Source organism: Uloborus diversus, chromosome 3, assembly GCF_026930045.1.
Source record: "Uloborus diversus isolate 005 chromosome 3, Udiv.v.3.1, whole genome shotgun sequence".
NCBI classification, from domain to species: domain Eukaryota; kingdom Metazoa; phylum Arthropoda; class Arachnida; order Araneae; family Uloboridae; genus Uloborus; species Uloborus diversus.
Window position 1 is genome coordinate 93,137,027 of NC_072733.1, and position 26,256 is coordinate 93,163,282.

A 26,256-nucleotide genomic window follows, 5' to 3' on the forward strand; every position below is an offset into this window, starting at 1 on the left:
GCTTCATACTTTTGTTTTAAATAAACTAATAATTTACCATACAGCTTAAGTTTTGAAATAAAATGAAATCCTGTGTTTTAAAACTGTATGGTTACGTTAGGACTAACGTGTTACGATTCTAATTTTGAAACTTGACGATTGATTTAGGGCTCCTGTCCTTATCTTTAGATTTAGAATTTTTTAAGAACATCGGAATTAGAGGTTTAAAAAAGGGCTCCTAAACTACAGGTTATGACCCAAAAACATTTCTAATGAAGGTCGAAGGGCATTTCTTACGCTGTTCAATTTCAATCTTAAAAATAAGCATCTTTTTCATCTAAATGCTTTTTGTAAGTTCTGTCACCTACTTTTTGTTTTTATAAATAGTTCAGGTGATTTTATTTTTCTGGTTAGCAATTTTTTGATACGTTAGTATTTTTGCTTGTAAACATCCCATAAGATCGATCATCTTGTGCACAACTTTTTGGTTTAACAAACCGAAAAGAATGAATCGCAATTGCGGCTTAGATTAGGTTAAACTTGAATATGGTCAAAATCTACCACAATAGTATGAATGAGATTCGAACCTAGGTCCAGAGATCAAGATTCTTCTAAGTAATGATGTTTGACAAAATATATTGTCTAATGTTTCATATCAATCAATTTTATCTTGAATTTTGAGGACAAAATATTGCGTACCATTTAGCATCTTATTTATGGATAATTAATTTTATTATCTGTTGCAGTTTAAAAAATAATGAAATTTGAGTTTCATGATCAATGTTTTGCAGAAATGCCAAGCAAAGTATTGTTCGAATGAATAATCTGAGTTCAAAACATTAGCTAAAAATCTTATTAAGTATCTTAGTCAAATTTTTGAAATCATTAAAGCAATTAGAGCAAACAGGGTGCCTTATATAAATGTGTGTTTTGAGTATGTACAATACATGTATCGGGTCTCGTGTTCTTAAAAATGGGGTCATGACACAAAAATAGTTAAAACTGCTAGTTCAGAAAAAAATGCTTAATAGTTTTTTCTTTATTCCACTTTTTAATTTGCCGTGTGATAAAAAACATGTGAATAAAAAATTTCATCCTTTATTTTTTTTGAAAAAAAAAAAAAAAAAACCTTTAGTTCTTTGTAAAACAGGTACAAACCTGATAACGTAAACACAAAAACATTTTTTTTTTTTTGAACCATGGAAAGTTCCATGAAAGACTTAGTAAAAATTGTTGGATAACTAAACGTGATGTCTGTTGCAGTGTAAAAACTATTTCAATTGTAATTTAGTTGTTATATGTTCTATCACATTGAGAGATAGATTAAGGGTGACCGCAGACTAAGGAAACAAGAAATATCAGACCTTTTTCTGAGAAAAATACCGAATTCAATATTAGTAACGCAAGTTAAAGCTATTTTTACAGTTCTGGAAAGGGCGTAGGGAGATCTCCTTCGAGATTTATCTAGTCTAAAATATGTTTGAGCTGTCTTTGATTATGTAAAGATGGGGAAAAGTATGGAGAGGGGGAAGGATACCTCTAGGAAAACATGTAAGAATACAGTTTTAAAACTCTACATTTAGGGCATTTTCAAGGAACTTTGGGTTTTATGTTCCGGGGTTCATTTCAGCTGAAATTATTTTGAAGCTAAAGTGTTAAAAACATTTTTGTAAGGTAACTTGAGGAATAAGGATATTATTAACCACAATATTTTGAAAATGTTTTTTTTTTTTTTTTTTTTTAAAGTATAGTTCAAAGCTATGTTTGGTGATGTTAGAGGAAGGAAACTCTGGTTGGAGGGGGGGGGGGTCTCCAGAAAATTGTAAAAACTGATGCGTCTAAAACATTTTAGCTATCTTTGATGATGTAAAGAGAAAAAGAACAAGACAGGTATATAGGTGCTTTTTTCGGAAAAGTTATTATTATAGAAAAAAATTGTAGAGGAAAGTGGGGTAAAGTGAAATTGCTAAGCTGGCTAAGTTTTTTTAAATGAACAAATTGGAAATTTCTTTTGAAAATTACACTTTACAAAGAAAGAACATTGCAAAAAAAAAAAAAAAAAAAAGTGGAAATTTTTCCTTTTATTTTTTTTTTATAGAAAATGAAAAATAAAATATTTTTCTGAATGAAAAATGTTCTATTCACTCATAAAAAATGTATTTGTTCAAATGAATGAGTGAAAGAAGGGTAGAATGAATAATAAAAAGATAATGAAACAATGAATGAATACTTAAATAAATGAAATACTTAATACATGAAGAAAAATAAATGACCGTATAAAATAGTGAATGAATAGGAAAATTGGTGAATGAATGAATAAATAAGTGAATTAATGATTGAAGGAATGTAAATTTAATAAATGAATCCGTAAGTGATTTTGTAAATAACACTGCGAGGCAAAAAAAAAAAAAAAAACCCTCAAAATGCTTCTTACATTTCGTCGGCTGATTCTTATGTAGAATGACCCCCTGAATCCGAATATGACCTCCGTTTTCCCCCTATACGTACCAATTTTTTTTTTGTAAAGGACTCGCAAGTTTTTTTCAATTTTCTTTAGTTTTAGAGCATTTTTTTTTAGAAGTGAAAGGAGCTTTATATTAACTGCTAACATTGTTTTGGTGGGCAAGAGAGGTTCAAAGTTCAAGATCATGGACACCGATCGCAAAAAGGGGGACTTGGGGGGGGGAAGTATAACCTCTCAAAATAAAAGAAAAATCACGAAAAACGATCTTTTTTTAGTATAAGACTCGACGTAAAAAAAAATAAAAAAAAATATCATGTGAATGTCGCACGTTGCATACGATTTGAATAGCAGGTCTTCATTCAAAAAGGCATTCCTCTGGCTGATTTCTATGTAAAATGACCCCTATGACCCCTTGTTTCCAAATACGACCATCTTTCTCCCTATCACGCCCCTTTTTAGAACCTACCCCCCCTCCTTCCTCTCCTCCACCATTTTTTTATTTGGAGGGGGAAAAGAGCATTACAATAACCGTAAACATAATTCTGAATGATTAGAGATGTGCAAAGCTCAAAATCGTATGCGTATGTAGCAAAAAGGAAAACAGGGGGGGGGCACCCCTCCAAACACACTGTGCAACAAAAATTACTCTCAAATGCTTCTGAGGCTATTCCGCCTGATTCTTCTGCAAATTTATCTTCTGAATCCAAATATGATCTCCGTTTTCCTCCTACATGTACCGATTTTTGTAGACCCCCCCCCTTTTTTTTGGGGGGGGGAGGCGGAGGTTTTTTTTTTGCTATATATGTACTAGATTTAGAACTTTGCACATCTCTAGTCATTCAGAATAATAAGGTCATTGATCAGATACCAAGCAATAGATCACTGAATAGCAAAGTAGCACGAATTCAAACAATGAAGGCAAATTTATTTTGATCTTGAGAAATTAAAATTTTTGAAAATGAAATTTATGAAGCAACAAACTGTAGTTATGTGAGCCTTTGTTTGTACACTTTTGATTACTTTTTACAGTATGGATTAGCTTTGAAAACTGAAATATGGAAATTAATATTCTAAATGTATGCAGTTTCTGTACTAAGTAATATTGAGCACTACATTTTCCTGCAACCTTTTTATTGGTAAACATTGTTCGTGTGCAATTCTGCTGTAAGCTATTCAATTATCTTGGAAATACCATTGTATTTTAAATTTTCATAGTAGCTATGCTGATTAATAATTAGATTCATCCAAAGCCTAAACCATCATCAGCCTGCAGTCTCAAAATGAACACGAATTTAGTGCATATTTATAATTTCGAAAAGCTACTTTTATATTTGTGCGGTAGGTAACCTCAGATGATATTAGTGCGAAGAAATTGTTCTAAAACGCATTCTAGAAACTGTACCTATATGTGTGCCACAAAATGTTCAGTGAAGTGTTCAAGAACGTGTCTTTAACGTGATCCTATAAGTGCTTAAAAAGTGCGCTAAAAAGCATGCTGCACTAAATATATGTTCCGAACTTTGTTTCTAGAAGTGTTTTGGAAACTGACCCAAAAAAGTGTTCTAAAAAAGGGGACAAGAGTACGTGTTTAAAAAATGCTTTAAAAAGTGTTCCTACAACGGTTCTAATAAATGTTCCGAAATAAGTGTTCTAAAAAAGGAGACAAGTGTCCGTGTGAAAAAAGTGTTCAAAAAGTGTTTGATTATTTGCAGTGTAATAAATAGTGGTTTTTAATTTGAATCACACAAATCAAATAAAAATGTTTGAAATCCGTCAAAAACTGGAAACTTTCAGCCCTGCAGAAAACAAATATGATATTTTTAAGTTTGAGTTTTCCTAATAATAAATTTAATATACATGAATAGATCTTCACATATATTACAGTAAAAATACAAAGCTGGTGAAATTTAGGTGAATGTTTCCAGCTCGTAAATGCCTGACACAAAGTGCTTATACTGCATAATATTCGTAGAGATCCAACATTTTCGCTTTAATGCTTTGGCTTCGATTCGACGATCAGCATCCCTTAGAAATTTGAGCATCTTTACTTCTGACATCAAATTTGCTCCTGTCCTCATGCTGCACCCGAAAGCAGAACAACATCCGCTTCTTTTACGAAAATTTTGCGTCATTAAAATTCTTAATTAATTTTTAAAAAATCAATCAAATAACGGATCAAACCGAGCAATTCGTCGTAAGATGTAATGGAAATGAGACTTCCGTCGGAAGTAATGAGGGTGCTCGTGCAGCCCTGCACCTCGTGTTCAAAAGAGTAAGCATCACCTGGAATTTGGTCCATTACTGAAGTCATAAAAAGTGACGATTTAATTAAGGTAAAATGTTTCCTCTAAAAAAATATTAGCTATTATCATATTATAACAATTTTACTAATAAAATCAAAATAAAATTAATCTACCAACTTTTCTTTAAAAAGAAGCACATTGAAAACATTTTTATCGTTTTAAGGTGGGGTATGAATCGAAAGTTGCAGCTTTAACTATAACGAAATGAGTGTGTAGAAATTATGCCAATTTTGTTCATTTATTAAACAAATATAAAAAGATTTCTTTTGAGAAATATTAAAAAAAAATTTTTTTGGTGTCAAATGCAAAGTAACATTTTTCATTTTAAATAGATAGATATATGTAATTTTTGGGAGAGAAAGGAAAAGCGCGATATATCCGAATCAGCGATATAACGAGGCGCAATGTAGCGATGGGTTTCTGTTATTTTATGCGAGTGTGTGTTGTTTTATTTTCTTTCTTTGCTCAGTTCACTGAAAAAAATATGCACTCGAAAAATGCAACAAGGATTGCAAATAGGAAAGTAATTTGTTTCGGTCTGCGTTTGCAAGAAAACGTCTTGGGTTCTCCGAAATGCATTTTTTAAAATGAGGTCTGTTTGCTGAAGTACCATGTATCGCATTTCTTCCTTTTTTTTCTAACCTTTGTATTGCATATTAGAAGTGCTCTTGAGTAGCGCACAATGATAATGAATTTTGCCTTTGAATATGTAGTTTTCCATGAAGATTTTTTTTCAGTTGCTTCTTTTATAGCTATTAAGTTCATTCTTCATGAAACCGTTTTCTTTTTACTTTTACTTTTGTAGTTTCAAAGGGACTTGTTAAGGAAGTTCACACATTATTAGTTCCTCATTAACAACAACTTTAACAGTCAAGGTTAGAAAGAGAAAGTTTCATTTACTAATTTTACTAAATGAAGTTAAGTGTTTATTTCACTCTTGAGAAAAAAAATTGAAATGAAACAGGAAAATTTAATATGCATCGGATTGCGCGTAGGAACAGAAATACATGAATAGAGCTTAATTTGAAGAGGCAATTTGCTTCGCAAAATCAGATGCTTTTTTTTTAAATTTACCATTCAAATCTCTTAAAATCGTTTTCATTCTGTTGGATGTTTTTACCGCCGGTCTTTGTAAACAACGGAGTATTATATGCTAAATCTTTTTGATGTTGGATGTTTAGAGCTTGCATTTAGGACAGTCAAAATAAATACGATTATTACTTCAATTTCTTTCTGTACGCTGTTCGAAGCCATGGGAGAAGTACTTTTCTATCAGTTATGTTAAAAATTACATAAATATAATAACTGATATTCAGTCATGTCAATATTTAAAACTGTATTCCATTTAAAATAAATTATAGCTGTGAAATACCATTCAATTGCCCGGTCCCAAAGCATAATTTTCATGTTCTAAACATTGTAAAAACGATTCAGAAACATTCCTGGAAAATAATGGGCAGCTGATGTGCCCAATTTCTGCCAGTAATATATCTTGCAAAAACCAGGAACGTTTTCTGCTAAAGTTCAGCAACCTTCTTAAAATCATCCTGAAAACCTCCTGAAAAATTCAGAACTCTTCCCGATTAAAGGCAGTCTTGTCTCTGGAACTTTAGATAAACTTAGGATGGTATAATATAATAGCTTGACACCTTCCTGATTTTTCAAGGAAGTTCCAAAAGCATTATTGCAAACATGGAAAAAGCTAAGACAGAATTGCAAGTAAGTATCAAGAATTTTACTCGCCTGCAATTCTTGCAAAGCTACGTAGCCCATAAACTTATCCACGCCCTTTGAGAGCTTAATGAGTCTGGACGGGCCGTAATTGAACTGAATTCGATACACCTTATCAATACGCTCAGTTAATCTTTAAACTGGGAGCTAAAAATATTTTTCACAACTGTGAAAATCTTGCATTCTTGCAACTTGAAGCGATTCAGAAAACCTTTTGACAATGGTTTTTGATTTTTCCGGGATGTGGATAAAAACCATTGAAATCCCGAAACGTTACACGGAAATACTCAGAAACGTTTCGGATTTTTTTTACAGTGAAGGATCTGGGCATAACGTTGTTGATGATTTCATTTCCATTTTTTTTCTGCCATCGAGTATGTGTGTGCGAGGAACAGCTATCACAAAAAGATCAATATAATGTTAAAATATCAATTCAGAGAATGAATGCAAATATTGTCCATAGAATTATCCATCATCTGCATGCTCAAAAGTAAAGATTATTTTTTACTGTTCGAGATTTGTTTCATAAAGTGTCATGTTTTAAGAAAAGAGCAAGTTCGTTCTTTCAGATTAAAGTTACATCTTGCTACTGATCGAGTGTGACATGATTTGTAACTAGTTTGACTTTAATTTAAATTGAAGTGTCCCTACCATTAACATGCCATATAATAAGCATAAACAATCATTGATAATATGTAGTCATAATCAGCTCTTTATGAGAACTATGATTACAATGTTTTGTAGTATGCGATTTGTGGACGGCATATTGCTTGCGTTTTGTCATCCACATGTCCTGCTAGAACAAAAGGCAACGAAAGATAGGAGCATAGAGCATTTGATGATGTTAATAACTATTTTTATTTCTTAAAAATCTGTAAGAAATTGACTTCCACAAAGGTTTCTATTTCACCTTTTTAAACATTCTTAAGTAACGTTAACAACGTTACTTTAGAAAAGGTTGTATCGTAACTAAAAATCTTTATGAGAGCCCAGTCTCCTGGAAATTTTCTAGTAAACGGTCAGTTTTTTTTTTTTTTTTTGCAGTGCAGAAATTATTTAATAAATAAATAAATAAATAAATAAAAATTAATTTGAGTTTTGACATCTGGAATTCAAATTATGTTTTTCGCAATCACGAGTATGTGTGTGTGTGTGTGTGTGTGCGTGTGTGCAGGTAATGGATGCAACCTGGAGACGGTTTTCGCTAGAGGAGCAGCATCGGGAGGGGCTGGTCGACGGTGGTGCTTCAGAGGGATGCGGGGAGGGGGGAATAAAATCATAGGAATTCAAAACAGTCAAATGAGAACAATAAGCAATGTGATTGCTCAAAAATTTTTTTTTTGAACATTTAAAAAAACTTTGTAAAATAGTAGGAGAAAGGAGGACACATGTGTACAACTTTTCTCCATTTCTTTAATTTTCAAAAATTACAGTACATAAAGAAAGAACATTTAAAAAATAAAACTTGAATTAAAACACTTTTTTAAATTTTTGGCAGTAAATTTGCTTCTTCAAAAAAAAAAAAAAAAAAAAAAAAAAAAAAAAAGAATTTTGGCATCTGGAATTCAAATTATGTTTTTCGCAATCATGAGTGTGTGTGTTTGTAGTGGTGTGTTTGTGTCTGTGTGCAGGCATGAGTGTGTGGGTACGTGTGTGTATGTGCGTTTGTGTGTGTAGGCATGTGTGTATGTGTGTAGGTGTGTGTGTGTGTGTGTTTGTGTGTGTGCGTGTGTATGTGTAGGTGTATGTGTGTGTAGGTGCTTGTATGTATGCGTGTAAGTGCGCGGGTAATGAGGCAACCTGGAGTCGGTTTTCGCTAGAGGAGCAGCATCGTTAGGCCGGCCGGCGGTGGTGCTGCAGAGGGAGGCGGGGGAAAATAAAATAATAGAATTTCAAAACAGTCAAGTGAGAACAATAAGCAATAGTGATTGCTCAAAAAAAGAAGTGGAAAATTTTCACTTTTATTTTTCAAGGGGCAAAGTAAAAAACAGACTGTTTTTCTAACGAAATATTTTTTTATTCGCTTATGAAAAATAATTTTGATCAAATGAACCAGTGAATAAAAGTTTGAATGAATAAATGAAAAGTTAATGAAACAATAAACAAAATATTTAATTAATTAATTAATGTATGAAAAATGAATGGGTGAGTAAAAGAGTGAATGAATGAATGAATGAATATGTTAATTATCAAAGAAAGGAATGTAAATGAATGAATTAATGAATGAATACGTAAGATATTTAGTCAATGGTTGAGTGAGTAGAAGAAATAAACTATTTCACTTTGCCTGCATGTGCTTGACTAAAGGTACAAAATATTTAAAATACAAATAAGCTTAATATTAACTAAATAAATACTGCAATGAATATTAGAAGGTCTCAATTGATACTTAAAATGTTAACAACAACAACTTTGTCTTTTTATGATACCAAAAATAATTTTTGACTTACAACAAATATTACAATGAGAGTACCGATTTTTGAAAATTGCGTGTATTATCATACGCTTTAATCTTCGGTGTTATTTTTGTCCTGACTGGAATAGACTACATGTGCTACTACATAGTTTAAACATTACCAAATAGGTGGTGCTAAGCGCAGAGCAAATATTTCGCTTTTTCAAACAAATTTATTTTCTGTTAACCAATTACAAATAATCGTTACTTTGAGCTTATTCTGAGACTTTAATGTCTAAAAGAGCGGATCTAGATTCAGATTTTAGAGGGGAATCGCTATTATACGTAGGTTTTTTTTTTTTTTCAAGCTCCGTTTTCATAGTAGGAAAGCCAGGTGGGCGGCAGCCAGCTGTCAAATCGGTGTCACTACGAGGGCGACGGCCACAAACTCCGTTTAAAAATGACCGAAAATGTATTTTTTTACTACATTCAATGCCAATTTTCTCAAAGCGCCTTCATGATGACACCAACGTTTTTACATAAATTCCTTGCTACACTTGCATACATCAAAAATATGTAATAAAATTGGTGTCACTATAAGGGAGCCAGAAGATATTGGAACTTTTATATGATAAATTTCACAAAAATGTGAATGTTTAAATTCTAACTACCACTCTCGCCCTCATAGCAGAGATCTGAAACTAATTAAGTTTGATAACCAACATGTTCGTCTAACATATGAACTGAAAAAATCGGTGTCACTCCTATTACTTCAGGAAATATAATCATTTAAAATGAGTATGTTATGGAGTTATTTAAAAAAAGACTTTTCTAATTCGAATGGCGTTTTGCACGGTTTGTTTTAAACTTTAATATAAAATTACAGTAGTGACACCTAAAATAATATGTTTCTATTGCTTTTTGTAAAAAAAAGGCTTTATAAAAAACATTAGAAACACAGCAAATCGATATAGGTAGAGATGGACGTATTGTGTGTAATGCATTATAGGCTAAAATAGTCGCACTAATATTCATATTTTTTTCAACCATACTAATTTTTTATCTAATAATATATTTTTTATCTAATAACCATACTAATTTTTTATCTCTCTCATATAAAAAATGAAACTATTTATAACATAATGTCTTAAATAGTTATGAACATAATGTATTATATAGCGAGCATTCAGAATCTGAAACATGATTTGAGGATGACTTAGACTAAAACAAAGAAAACATAAAAAATCTAATCACCCAGTTTCAGAAAGACGGTCAACTCTTATTGATATCTGGTAATTTTGTAGCACTAAAGCTTGGGAAAACATGGTGTGCCGGAGAAATAGTAGAAGTAGAGCATTTGCTAATCTGAATACAACTAGCCCCCTCATAGCAGAGATCTGGAACTAATTAAGCTTAATAACCAACAGGTTTGTCTAACATTTGCATTAATAAAATTAGTGTCACTCCTACTACTTTTGGAAATATAATCATTCGAACATAGCATGTTGTGGTGTATTTTTTTCATTTATTATTGTTATTTTTTAAATTTATTTTATTTGTTGATTTATGTATTTTGTTAATTTAATCTTATGACACTCAGATAGTGTTTTTGACCATATATTTATTTTTAATGTATTACAAAGAAGTAACATTTAACATAAACATATTTTAGGCAGTAAGAGCGTCTTTATCTTGAATAGAAAATGCTTGTTTTGATATAAGTACAGGTGGGTCTATTGTGCATAATATGTTTAGATTATCATACAAACACTCGCCTTTTTTCCGGTCAAATAAATTTATTTATTCCAATTCTTCTTTCCATGCATTTGACCTTTACTTGCAAATGGTCAACTTCTGCTATTTCTCCGGGGTACCATGTTTTCCCATGCTTTTGTGCTACAAAATTACCAGATTTCAGCAAGAGTTGACCGTCTGTCTGAAACTGGTTGATTTGATGTTTTCTGTTTTCTTTGTTTTAATCTACGTCATCCTCAAATTATGTTTCAGATTTTGAATGCTCGCTATATAATACATTATGTTCGTAACTATTTAAGACATTATATTATTAATAGTTGCATTTTTAATATAAATAACATAAAAAATTAGTATGGTTGAAAAAATATGAATATTAGTACGACTATTTTAGCCTATAATGCACATCACATATTACGTCCATCTGTACCTATATCGATTTACTGTGTTTCTAATGCTTTTTATAAAGCTTTTTTTTATATAAAAAGCAATAGAAACATATTATTTTAGGCGTCACTACTGTAATTTTATATTAAAGTTTAAAACAAACCGTGCAAAAAGCCATTCGAATTAGAAAAGTCTTTTTTTAAATAACTCCATAACATACTAATTTCGAATGATTATATTTCCGAAAGTATTAGGAGTGACACCGATTTTTTTAGTTCATATGTTAGACGAACATGTTGGTTATCAAACTTAATTAGTTTTAGATCTCTGCTATGAGGGTGGTAGTTAGAATTTAAACATTCACATTTTTGTGAAATTTATCACATAAAAGTTCCAATATCTTCTGGCGCTCTTATAGTGACACCAATTTTATTACATGTTTTTGATGTATGAAAGTGTAGCTAGGAATTTATGTGAAAACATTGGTGTCATCATGAAGGCGCTTTGAGAAAATTGGCATTGAATGTAGTAAAAAAATTCATTTTAGGTCATTTTTAAACAGAGTTTGTGGCCGTCGCCCTCGTAGTACCACCGATTTGACAGCTGTAATAGTATCTAAGAAGACCATATAATAGTATAGAATTTGAAAATCCATGTCATTATAGGGTCGCTTAAAGCAACAAGAACTTTAAAATCTGCAAATTTGAAAAACACGCAAAAAGTGCCACGCCTCTAAATTTAAAAATTTAATTTCCCAAAAACGGTAAGGAAGACAAAGCTCATATTTTGCACAAACATTACATTCCTGATAAGGAACAACATATGTGAAAATAAAGAAAATTAAAAATTTCAACAATCACAAATGCCGTAAACTGCCTGATTCTTACAGACAGTGGCTCTTAATGAAAGTCACTCGGTTCGTAAGTGGTGCCGAAAATTTAAAGAGTGCAGAACTAATGTGCATGATGAAGGGGGTCTTGGACGGCTACAGACGACCTTGCTCAACGAGTCGACAAAGCGGTTAAGGAAAATCGAAGACTCACGATAAGTGAATTATCGATTCTAGAAGTTCCAAGATCGTCCCTACATTCTATAGTTAAAGAACGTTTGCGCTACAGAAAACTTTGTGCTCGCTGGGTCCAAAAACACCGTCAAAAATCACTTTCAATCATTGGCGGCAACGTTCTATGAGGAAGGTATAGAAAAACTAGTGAACAGGTACGACAAATGCCTAAATCTTCAAGGTGATTATGTGGAGAAATAATATGCATTGTACCTTACTTTTGATAGTAAAAGCTTTTATTGTATATTCACCCGTTTCTTTTTTTATAGCCAAACGGAGCTTGAAAAAAAAAAAAAAAAAAAAAAAAAAAAACCCTTGTATTAAGAGCAAAAAATCGGAAAGGGTATCAGAAAATTAATATTTGATAACAAATACACTATCTAAGGTCCTCGAAATTCAAGACCCCAAAAAACAGTTTCAGGTTACCTTTGGACGCGTAATTCCGTGCTTGATAGATACAAAATATTTCAGAACTATTGAAGAAATAATTTCTATTTTTACGCAACTCTTAACTTTGTAACTGCTTTACTGAAAGATTATCAAAAGCCATTTTATAATTTTTTGCACTAGCACACCGATTTATTCTAAAATATTGTCTTTCAAGCTAGAAAAATCTCTAGTTTTTCTTACTTTATAAATAATTTTAACGGATCCATCCCAAAAATGAAATCAATAGCCTGTATTTGTAAAATTCTGACATCACATTGGTATTGCAGTTGAATCTCACTAACTTTTAAATGCTTGTTTCTGATGCTCTATACTTGAAAAGAAAGTATTCATTTCTGAAAACCGAAATCTTGTTTTAATTAATTTGATTACAGTTAAAATTGGTAGCCCCGGGGAATGAATATGTCTTTCAAAAATTAAATCTTTAGCATTTACTCTCGATCATAAGAGTTTGTTCACCACAGTGATTTGATTAATAAACAATTTTTGAAGCTTTAATTGTGTTTAGTAAAAAGGAATAAAACCAGTACAAAAGCAATGACTCCTCAATGGCCAACGGCTCTAAGAAACCTTTTGATGTATAAAATTCTTCAGCAGTTTAGCTGTCGAATTATATAAGTGCCGAAGGCGCAAAATAATCAAGATGTTAAACATTTTTCTGTTGTATATAGACTACTCAATGGCTTTTAGGTTGGTGTGCAGAATAATTACACAATTACTGATCTTGTAATTATTTTCAAAAGAAGGGAACTTGAGTATTGCTGTCGATAGTTTAAAGAAGGCGAAAATTTCACCGTTCAATGACTAAAGTGAATTTAAAATTTTTATCATTTTAGTTCTAGTTCGAAGTGTAAAAGTCTTTACTTGTTCCAACATATACTGCGTGTAATGTTCAGTTGGAATTCATGCTGTTTAACTGATGCTAAAGAAGTTACTGTACGCACTATGCAGCTGCGCAGATGGGAGTAGTACAACTATCAGGAACGCTCTGTTCTAAACACATTTTGTCCAACTAAGAAGAATTATTTTTCAAACAGAAGATTCTAAACAGAAAAGATATTTAGAATAATAATCATTGCTGTTTTTAACTGATACATGTCACTAAAAAATCATGTTATTTTATGCTCGGATTTTCGTTATGGAACTGCTTGCTTAAGGGAGTTCCCTCTCAATATTATGAGGATTAGATATCATTCAAAATACAGGGAGTTCAAAAAGTCCTTGACACATTTTAAAAGGCCATAAAAAAGAAACAAATTCTCATATAAATATGCAGTCTGCACCATAATACTTCACAGGATCAAGAATTTTTTTAATGACATCGTTAAAAAAAGTAAAAAGAAAAAAAAAACGTAATCATTAGTAATTTACATTGACGGCTGTATCATCACATTAAGAAAAATATATTATTTTTGTGACGTCAATGTGAATCATTCATAATTATATATTCTTCTTTTTTCTTTTTTTTACGATGTCATAAAAAACTCTTGATTCTATGATTTTGGCACGTACCGCAATATGTTGCGTTTCTGTGAATTTTTTTAAATGTGTCAGGGACTTTTCAGACACCCTGTATATAAATTTTGCAAACCTAATTACGTATTGTTGAAAGATTTTCACTTTACACTTAGATTTCCTTTTTTCGGTAAGAGTCGTGGTAAACATTGATAAAAGAGAACGGTGTCTCAATTTTAGGATAACCAAATTAACTGTCCTGTCAAAAATTTTGATAACTAGAAAACTTTCGAGGCGTTCAACTTAAGATTTGATATATTTTTAGGAAAAATTCACTTTTTAAAGGAGAAGCAATTGAACAGTTTAGGCATAAATAAAAATAATGTAGAAGGGAAAAAACACAAAAGGGTAAAATTTGTGACGAAAATTGCTTTATGGATTGTTTTGGAGTTTCTAGGGTACAGCAATGGTACTATGTGAGAAAATGGCTTTCGATTTCGTATAAATAGAAGACTGATGTTTTCTATTACAACTTCATTTCTTTGCTTTGAGGAATAAATTTCTAGTAAACCCAAAATGCATGTACGAAATTTTCATTCCAAGTTTTTCTTGTCACGTTGTTCATCATTTTGATGAGACGGATTTGTTAACTTTATACATTTTACTGCATTTGACGTTTTTAATTTCCTGACAATATACCTAGCAAATTTATATTTTCAGTTATTTGTATAAAAATTACTGCATTTGAAACCATTAAAAATCGAAACTGTATGTGGAACTTTTATCACTTTTTACATACCCATGGGTTATACCACTTCTATGTTGGATATCTTTCCTATAAGATATATGGATATATCGCAAGAAAGGACAGTCATGTTTTTATTCAATGATAGGCATATATTAACGAAATATTTCATGGTAATATATACAACAACTTTTGTAGTTGGTGGCTGAGGAACCACCGGGTTGAATCCAACGGTAGTTGTAGGTGAATTTTCAGATAAAAGCAATTGGTGGAATGGAGTCCATCCTAGTATTGAGTTCTTCAATGGTCTGCGGAAGTTGTTTATTGATTGATAAATGATCATACTGCAATCTACATAAAACCCAGAGAAAAGTATCAAATTGTGAACAATTCTGAGTGTAAATCAATAAACAACTACTGTCAGAATAAACAAATGCTGAAGGTTCCATACTTGCTTAAACTTCTTGAGACTTTAAAGCTTTCAAATCATACTCGTATTTCTCAGTTTTAGGTTTCAACTTATCGAGATTTACTTCGCTCTCGATTGTATTTTTTCTTGATAGATAACCATTGCTGTTACGTGAGTAGAGTCCTTACCACTCAATGTTTCTTCACTGAAATCATTGTTATACATGACTCCATGAAGAAATAATGATGTATTTCTTACTATGAGAAATGACATTTGTTTGGGGTGTTCATATTATAACGCTTTCAGTGGCGTCCCTACCGGGGGGGGGGGGGGAGGGAGCGGTCCGTCCCGGGTGACACCCTTCTTGGGGGTGACTTCAAAAATAAGTTTAAGAGTTTATGAAAAATATAAGTACTTCAAGTCTGAAAAATTGTCCCAATAAATTTCCCATTTCATCAAATTTAAAGGTTTTATAGTTAATCTTTATGGTAGAATCCATGTCAATTCAACAACGGCTGTAACATGATAGTGTCGGATATTTTTGAATTTAACGTATGTTAGAATTCGTAAAAAATTAAAAAATACGTTTTTTTTTTTTTTTGTTTTTCCCAAAAAAAATTCCTAAGCCGAGATACAGGCCGCCAAAGATGGCGGTCCTGTCATGATTTCTCACTTGGGATTTTCATCAAAATCTTTAAAGTACGTTATCTCAGAAACGGTAGAACACATCTTGTTGCAGTTTGTTTTATTTAAAAGGATATTTTTTCTTGTTTAAAAACATATGCAACATTTTGAAAAATGTGCTTTACCACAGTTTTGCCAGTCTTTTGAAGAAAAAAAGGTTAAAATAATGTTTTTGATTTTTCTCAAATATGTCAATTTCAAAAAATTTCATTTTTTTTTTACAGTTTATTAGTACCACTGAGCACTACGTTCCCTGAAAAGGAGAGCTTCCACTTTTTTGTTTAACAGATTTTAGAGGCATTTGAAAAAATGAGGGTTTTTAAGTGACATTTTTCACAGCAAGTGACTAGAAAACACTTTTAATTAAGTTATATAGCGAAATTTTCATTTTGAGTTGCCATTTTATTCAGGATCTGAAATTTAGTTAGAACTTTTAGCTCAACGATTCTTTCGTCGCTACGCTGAAAGGTTGTGTGGGGAAATACAGCGAATCGGCTGGAGACCGCGATATAGTTTTCATAAAAAATAAAACTCCTGGATTAAGTAGAGACTCAAAATGAAAATTTCGCTATATAAACTAATTAAAAGGGTTTTCTGACCGCTTGTTTGGGTAAATGTTTTTGAATTTTCAGGTCTGCAATTATGTAAAAAGTTCCTTAAAAACCCTCATTTTTTTCAAATGCCTCTAAAATCTGTTAAACGAAAAAGTGGAAGCACTCCTTTTTCAGGGAACGTAGTGCTCAGTGGTACTAATAAACTGTAAAAAATGAAATTTTTTGAAATTGACATATATGAAAAAAATCAAAAACATTATTTTAAACTTTTTTTTTCAAAAGACTGGAAAAAAAAACTAAAGCACATATTTCAAAATGTTGCATATGTTTGAAACAAGAAAAAATATCCTTTTAAGTAAAACAAACTGCAACAAAATATATTCTACCGTTCCTGAGATAATGTATTTTAACGATTTTGACGAAAATCTCAAGTGAGAAATCATGACCGGACCGCCATCTTTGGCGGCCTGTATCTCGGCCTAAAAATTTTTTTGGGCGGGGGAAAAAAAAAAAAAAAAAAAACGTATTTCTTAATTTTTTATGAATTTCAACATATGTTATTTAATAAAAAAAAAAAAAAAAACGAGACCATCATGTTACAGCACTTGTTGAATTGACATGGATTCTACTTTATACTTTCGTTAAAAATACATGTTTCTTAATTTTTTTTGTTAAATTTTTCACCCTTTAGATGAAAAATAAAATGATTTCACATTTTTTTTGTCTTTTGTAATTTAATCCATATTAGCTAACTTCAACTTTCGTTTAAATAAATAAAAAGTTGCTTTTTAAAAATTGAATGAACTTTACATGCAACATTAAAAGGTAAATTTTTTGGGGGGAGGGAAGTGACACCAAATGTTACCGCCCCGGGTGACACCCGTGCTATGTACGCCACTGAACGCTTTCTTTATTTGTTAAGTTTTACTGATCTCAAATTTGGAATTCGTCATACATTTTTACAGTTGAATAAATCAAATCAATTTTACTCCGTAAAATTCTGTCTGCTCATAGCTGGGAAGAAATACATCCTTTATTTAGCCAACTTGCATCCGAAATAGCAAAACCAGTAACGGAATTTCATAAAAATAAAGTCCCCTATGAATCCCTTAATATTTTATTTTTTTTTAAATAACAGCAATTTTTTTATATTATAGGTAAATAGCTCTGGAGGCACGGAGCAATTTTAAAGCTGCGTCCACAGTATAAATTTCAACTCACTCGTAGCAATTTGTTCAAAAGTATTCTGAACTTTTAATCAAAAAGGCAATGAGTTTTAAGAAAAGGGAACGAAAAGAAAAAATCACGAAAAAAAAAAAGTTTCCGTTTCAAACCTTTTTAAACTTTTATCATAATGGTAATTGGTAAAAAAGAAGAATAATAGGTGGCTTATTTAGAAAAATGGCAGTTATAATGAGATAAAGCTTTTTTCTTTCGATTCAATGATTCTCTTACTTTAAAAAAAAAAAAAAAAAACTTTCACCGTTTCGGAGATTTCGAGGAAAAGAAGTATCGATTTCTTATTTTCGCTGGAATTAATTGAAAATCAGGTGATGAAGGAAGCTTTAGATTTTCCACTCTAATTTATTTACATGGAAAATGATTAGTTGAGAGCGGCCTAGTATGAGATAATTTCCTGAAATTGCTTTTATGGACAATTTGGTAATTCCCAAATCTATTTTTTTACTCTATAAAAATCCGTAAGAAATCGAAATATTTTGAGGAGAAATGTGGCAAACTCACACAGCTCAAAATATTAAAATTTTCGATGTAGGTGTTTTCGGAACTTGTTTTTCAAAATGAGATACCCAGAAGTCCTAAAGTGATAAAATTTATAAAATGTAGTGACATATTTCTGTAACGGTTTTATATTTAAAATATAGAAAGAGAATCTCAAATATAGATTCCAAAATATAGTTTCTCTTAAAATATACTATGAATATTTTATTGTTACGGTTTAGTTGCACGCTGTAGCGTTATGGACGTACACCTCTTTACGTATAGTAGAAATTGGACGTAAAGTTTAAAGAATAATAAAGCAACTCTAATGTGATATTGATCATTCTGCCGTGCGCAGGTTAACGGCAGTATCTGCTGAAATGAGTATTCGAGACATTTGAAGAAATGTGTGGTGGATTCAATGCTAACAATAGGAAAATGTTGGAATTAGACGTTTTTTTCGTGCCTGTTTTTCAGCGGAAACCACATAAGCGAGCTTGTACGATAAAGATAACGTACAATAAATGACAAAAATGTTAAAAAAAAAAATGCTGTTACTGCCCTTTACCTGCACCCGGCAGAATTAAGTTAGCTCTTAAGAATAGGGGCTACGATCATACGTTTTCTGCCATTAACTGAAACTCTATCGATTGACATAATCAGTAAAATACTTCACTCACAATTTTTAAAATACTTTTCTTGAAAGGAAAGATGCCTGTTTTATGTAAATTCAAAACTATTTGTTAAAGTGAAAACTATATCAATTTAATTTTTTCAAAAGCTGTTAAATGCGTTATATTTCAGTCAATTTCTTCCATTAGTAATTTTTTTTTCTTATGCGTTTTTTCCCGATTTTTTGCATTCAAACTCTTATAACTCAAAAACTGATAAAGATAAAGTAATGAAATTTGGAGTTTATCTTTTTCAAACAGTTTACATTAATTTTTATTCGGAAAATTTGAAAAAAAAAAGTTTGCTTCAAATAATATGATTTTATTAAAAAAAAGTGTCATCAATTTTTTCGAAATTTTTCTTCAGATATTTTCTATTTTTATTGAATTAATATTTTTTGAATCCCCGAATAAAAATTTCAGCTTAGATACTTGGGTATAATTTTTTGAAAAAATTTGGAAATTTACCAAGAATATTTTGAGTTTTATCAATTTGAAGCAACCCTTTTTTATAAAGACAACAAATTAAATTCAAATATTTTTTCAAAAAATAAATATTTATGTTATGATTTTGCTTATTAAATCGATGGTGAAAAACCATCTAAATTGTTCTAAAACTGTTCTAAACAGTTTGTTAAATTTTTTTTTCAAAATGTGTCCCGGGCCCCTTTAAATAATGAGTTGGTATTATTGAAAAGATAAAACTTACTCATTAAAATTAATAGGAAGTATATTTCTAATTTCCGACTAAGCAAAAATATTCCAAGACTATTACGTCAGCTCTTTTGTACACAAAGTAATCCATAAATCTGATAAAGAATGATAGGTGAATCCAATGAACTGAATTCTAAAGACAATGTTTTTTTTTTAGCTCCATGGCATTCTCACGTACGTCTGGTTCGTTTATCCACTTCGCCCTCATATCTAATCCAGACTTTAGAGCCAAGAAACTTGATAGTCAACTGCATAGTTTCATGAACCAAGTTGTGGCGTGATGAGAAATAAGTGGCGGGAGGGAAACCCTGTCAAAAAGGATTGTTTTGGAGATAGTCGAGCACGGCTAGGGGCGTGAGACGTTGGAAGTTGCGTAGAGTGTTCTGCGAAATAATGATGGGAAACCCAATGCGAATGCTAGCTTTGACCTTGACTTCCCCAGGCATTGAAATGCGAGACACGGTGTAGTTTATTCGGGTGCAATATGATGGTGTCATTATTCCTCTGCAGTGATATATATATTGTTCAGAAAATATGTTTGCAAACAATTAGATTTTACGTCGAAAATACATGAAATCAATAATATTCATGGGCGGAATCTTTGAACTTGACGTTTTCTTCCGGAACTGGAAGAACGCTATTTTAGGGAAGTGAAATTTTCTCACGTGTGCACTCAAACATTTTAAATCATTTCTGTGTTTAACCCATTTAAGGGACATTTCGGTTCAAGTTTATTTGGAATTATCGAATGCAAATAATTTATAAATGATATTTTTTCATTTTATCGAGCCATTAGAATCTTAATATTAGCAAAAAAAAAAAAAAAAAAAAAAAAAAAAGAAGAAAAATTGTTTTTTGTTTGTATTTTTTGAAAACGTCCGAAATTTCAATATTCTGTTTCAGAGATAATGATACTTAAAGGGTTCAGCTCATGCATACTTAAACTTGTTTTTTGGAATCAATACTAGACACATTAAGGTATATAAAGAATAAATATCTTTGTGCTGAAAAATTAAAATGTCAGTAATCCAACGTTATTAAGCACAAAACTTGCAAATGATTGCAGACACGTGTTTCGGTGTTACAAGGAACACCTTTTTCATTGCAAAGAAGTGTGAGCTTTTGGATGAAAAGTCATCCGAGAAAAGCAACACGGTGGAACAGGAGGTAGTATAAATATCAAAAAATAGAAATTAAACAAAACAAAAAAGATAAAATGACACATGGAGACAAAATTTATTATATAATTCCATCAGGAAAAAACCGTTAAGTAATAAATTTTAAAAGAAAACCCATAAACAATGCAAAAAGTCCAAAAATGAAACCACTCTGAATAAATTAGCAATAAATTTACCAGCGGGAAAAACTATGTATGGAAGCAATGTATCAAATGGAGAAATGCAGAAAAAACAGAGTGAAGGATAAACATATTGGAATTAGTTAATCACAAAACGAAATAAGAAAGCAAAAAATGAAAAAATAAAAGTAAGAAATGTACGACGTTTACATAAAAATAATAGAAAATCTAAACCAATTTTAACAAAGGAGTCCACACAGAGGAAAAATAGGGAATTGCAGTAAGATCGTTAACTAAATTAGAACGGTTCCTCAGGATGTGAAAAGATTCCCAAAAATCAAGATCCAACGAATTGGGGCATTTTTGGATAATTTGATAAGAGTTAAAATCAAAAGAGTGATTCGATTCCCAACAGTGTTGAGCAATACTGGATTTATTCAGCTGTTGTTTTCTCACATAGCTTTGATGTTCTTTTAACCGAAATTTCAAAGAACGGCGGGTCTGTCCGATGTATCCGAGTCCACAATTGCAAACAATTTTATAGATCCCACAGCAATTAAGAGGGTGAATAGAATCTTTAAGAGAAGAGAAAGAAAGTTTATTAATAGGAGAAAATACCACTTGGAATTGGAATCGCTTCAGAATCTTAGCAACCTGAAAACGGATACCAGGGAAGAAAGGCAGAACAACTAAATTCTTAGTGTTAAAAGTTCTATTAAGAACAACATTTTGAGATTTTTTGCAAAGTTTTTTATAAATGGAATCAACTAAGGTGGGCGGATAGTCTCTATCAACAGCCACAGCTCTTATATAGTTAAGTTCCGCATTAAGAAGCTCAGGTGAAGAACAAATATTCATTGCCCGATAAACATATGTGTTGAAAGCTGAATATTTTTGATTAGGAGGGTGGGACGATAATCTATGTGGGGGTAAGGAAACAGCAAAAGGTTTACGATAAACCGTAGTTTCAAAACCGGACTCAGTTCGAGAAACGAGAACATCCAGAAATGGAAGGCAATTATTCTGTTCTTTTTCACAAGAGAATTGAATATGAGGATCAATGGAATTTAAAATGGATAAAGCATCATCAATGCTTAGTTGACCGTGGTTCATAAGAACAAAACAGTCATCAACATAGCGAACATAGAATTGAAAAAGAACAGAATAATTGCCTTCCATTTCTGGATGTTCTCGTTTCTCGAACTGAGTCCGGTTTTGAAACTACGGTTTATCGTAAACCTTTTGCTGTTTCCTTACCCCCACATAGATTATCGTCCCACCCTCCTAATCAAAAATATTCAGCTTTCAACACATATGTTTATCGGGCAATGAATATTTGTTCTTCACCTGAGCTTCTTAATGCGGAACTTAACTATATAAGAGCTGTGGCTGTTGATAGAGACTATCCGCCCACCTTAGTTGATTCCATTTATAAAAAACTTTGCAAAAAATCTCAAAATGTTATTCTTAATAGAACTTTTAACACTAAGAATTTAGTTGTTCTGCCTTTCTTCCCTGGTATCAGTTTTCAGGTTGCTAAGATTCTGAAGCGATTCCAATTCCAAGTGGTATTTTCTCCTATTAATAAACTTTCTTTCTCTTCTCTTAAAGATTCTATTCACCCTCTTAATTGCTGTGGGATCTATAAAATTGTTTGCAATTGTGGACTCGGATACATCGGACAGACCCGCCGTTCTTTGAAATTTCGGTTAAAAGAACATCAAAGCTATGTGAGAAAACAACAGCTGAATAAATCCAGTATTGCTCAACACTGTTGGGAATCGAATCACTCTTTTGATTTTAACTCTTATCAAATTATCCAAAAATGCCCCAATTCGTTGGATCTTGATTTTTGGGAATCTTTTCACATCCTGAGGAACCGTTCTAATTTAGTTAACGATCTTACTGCAATTCCCTATTTTTCCTCTGTGTGGACTCCTTTGTTAAAATTGGTTTAGATTTTCTATTATTTTTATGTAAACGTCGTACATTTCTTACTTTTATTTTTTCATTTTTTGCTTTCTTATTTCGTTTTGTGATTAACTAATTCCAATATGTTTATCCTTCACTCTGTTTTTTCTGCATTTCTCCATTTGATACATTGCTTCCATACATAGTTTTTCCCGCTGGTAAATTTATTGCTAATTTATTCAGAGTGGTTTCATTTTTGGACTTTTTGCATTGTTTATGGGTTTTCTTTTAAAATTTATTACTTAACGGTTTTTTCCTGATGGAATTATATAATAAATTTTGTCTCCATGTGTCATTTTATCTTTTTTGTTTTGTTTAATTTCTATTTTTTGATATTTATACTACCTCCTGTTCCACCGTGTTGCTTTTCTCGGATGACTTTTCATCCAAAAGCTCACACTTCTTTGCATTGAAAAAGGTGTTCCTTGTAACACCGAAACACGTGTCTGCAATCATTTGCAAGTTTTGTGCTTAATAACGTTGGATTACTGACATTTTAACATTAAGGTATAGTCATTATGTTGAAAGCTACAAAGGCAAGCTGTTACACAGATTATGAATTCTGAAATGCTTTTCAAAAAGAAGACATATTAACTATTTATACTGATTCCGGTGTGGACAATGATTCGTTACCCAACTGATGATTTGCTCAAGTATTCAGATTAATACCCGAAAGCAAACCTTAAAGCTTAAAAAATTAAGAAATAAAGAAAACAAATAGTGGTGGAGTGGAAAGGAAAGGGATGCCCAAATTAATGAAGGGCGTCGGTAAGACTTGGGATATTAAATTGTGTAAACGACGTGGAACGTTTTGTAAAATGGACACGGCAAATCCAAAATTTACATAGTGTTAAAAGAACGGCTCTAACTGGAAATTTGTCTCTTAATCAGATAAAAATTCGATTTGGATCTAAAATATCATTTGACACCATACGCAGACGAATAACCGAATCAGGATTTATCAAAAAACAAAAGTTAGCTCGTAAACCTTTTCTGAAACAGTGTTACAAACAAGCAAGACTGCAATGGGTAAAACAGCACATGCATTATAGTGACGAATGGATTACTGTTGCATTTTCAGATGAAAAAAAAATGGAATTTAGACGGTCTAGATGGGTCCTCATAATATTGGCGTGACATGAGGAAAAATCCGAAGTACATATTCAGTAGGCAACAATTTGGTGGCTCGCTCATGGTATGGGGCGCTTTTTGCTTCAACGGGCCAACTTCCCTTAGCTTTCTAAACGGCAGACAAAACTCAGAAGAATATCAAAATATTCTAAGCGAGCATTTGTCGCCGTTTGGGGAAGTCCAAGGGGGTACTAATTGGATTTTCCAGCAAAACAACTCATCAATACACACTTCCTGTAGTACAAATTAATGGCTTGCGTCTCAAAATATTAGTGTAATGAACTGGCCAGCACTCACAGCCCAGATCTCAATCCCATAGAAAACATCTTGGGACTTCGCTCACGTGACGTATGCCAGAATGGGAAGCAGTATTCCTCTGTACAAGATCTCAAACCAGTAATCGAAGAAGCCTGAAACAGACTCATTCCCGAAACATTCCAATATCTCGTTCTATCAATGGAAAATCGCGTATTTGAGCACATCAGAATATTAAAATACTTTTATGCTTTCTTAAATGTAAATATTTCGTCTTTGTGACTAAACTTTTGCGACAGCAAAATTTTGATTTGTTTATGAAATCTTACTTTAATTTCTATGAATTGTTTCCAAATTCGAAACATGAATCTGTAAGCTGATTGTTTAAATACAGTAAAAATTTAAAAGCTATTCGGTGTATACTTTCCTTTTTATCACAAGATTTCGGTTGTGCTTAAACTTTTACGCCGCACTGTATCAAGTGATCATGTAATGAACGCTATTCGTCTAATTGTTTGATACAGATCGTCCGGGCCGGGCCCGAACACTCGTTCTTCTGGTTACTATTCGAACGCTCTGCCGATCGAGTTAATCAGCTCTGTCGGCACACAGCTGAAGTTAAACTTATAAATTTAACCGAAAATCTCAGTCCGGTGCTTTAAAACAGGTTTTTTTGACAGAAAAAACAATTTTTAGACCGTGGGACGATTTTTCGTCATTAGCCTGCACGATAAGCTTTAAAATGAGGTAAAAATCAAAGAAATCGATCAAGAACTGAGAAAGATCTCGCGTAGGAACAAAAAACAGGCTACAGAAACAATATATAAGGATTGTTTTTTTAGTTCGATGCATTTTTAACCCCCTCCCCATACTTATGAAGTTTGGGGAGAGGAGGTTGAGCACCCTCTTTCAGTTGAAATAGGAAAAGCTAAAATTCTTCCAGTATATTACTATCTGCAAGTCTAAAAATATTAAGGGGTCTTCTGTTATCTAGGAGAAACTTTTTTTTAACATGTATTTTTGAACCACCCTAGAGTACGGTTTCTTCTCGATTAGCTTTCCGCACTTACAAACGTACTGAGAAACTGAATAGTTAAATTGTATAGTAAATATGATGAATAAGTAAGCTTTGTAGTTAATGTGTAGCCTAACTAGTTTCCACTGTAGTCACTAAAGCCAATCAGTTTCTTATTAGCATTAAAATTCAATTTTTATTCGAAATAGGAAATAAAAATCATCTAAACAAAAATATTGCCTTTTTTTTCAAAAATTCTTTAATGTTTGAAACAAATGAGTACATCACATCTATATTGACGCCAATAAACGATTTTGTAATTGCTAAACCATATAATGCAGGTTAGCATGTAATACATAAAAAATAATTGCATTCCACCATTTTATGCACTTTTATTTGCAATACAAATTTCATGACTCATAGTTTAAAAGCCAACATAACATATTCTGCATAACATTTAATGTAAGAAATAATATACTTTTATTGCTAGTTAAATGTACATTTTTACATGTTTACATAGCATATACATAGAGTTTATTCAGGAGTAACTCGAAAAGGTGCAACTATGACGATTGGAAACTGCTATAAACGAGCATTTATGATTGTAATGCTTACTTTCTTTTGTTACAGACGGTGTTTTGTGAACTAACACAGCAGTTTATTTACAATGGACAAATATTTAAATTAAAACCAAATAGCAGCAACCTTAAGCATCTTCAGGATAGCGATTTAATTTGAAAAGTAAGTCTTCTTGAAAGGTATTTTGCTTTTCAACCATCGTTTCTACAAGCACACAATAATAAAACTAGCTGCAATTAACTTAAGTTATTTGTGTAAGCCTGTGATAAAGCATAGAGGGCAAAAATTAATGATGGCTAAAAGCAAAGGAAACCAAAACCCCGTCGCTAAGATTTTTCGTTTGCGCACTGTATGTAAGAATGAAATTTTGAAAGCAGTATTGTGTCGCAGGAACCTCAGTAACGGAGTTTTTGATGATGTTGAATCCATTTTAAAATTTTTATGAGCTGGAAAGGCACATTGATTTAAACTATCTAAAATGCTCATAGATGAATTTCAAAACATCTAAAAATAAATACGCCGCTTTAGTGATCTTG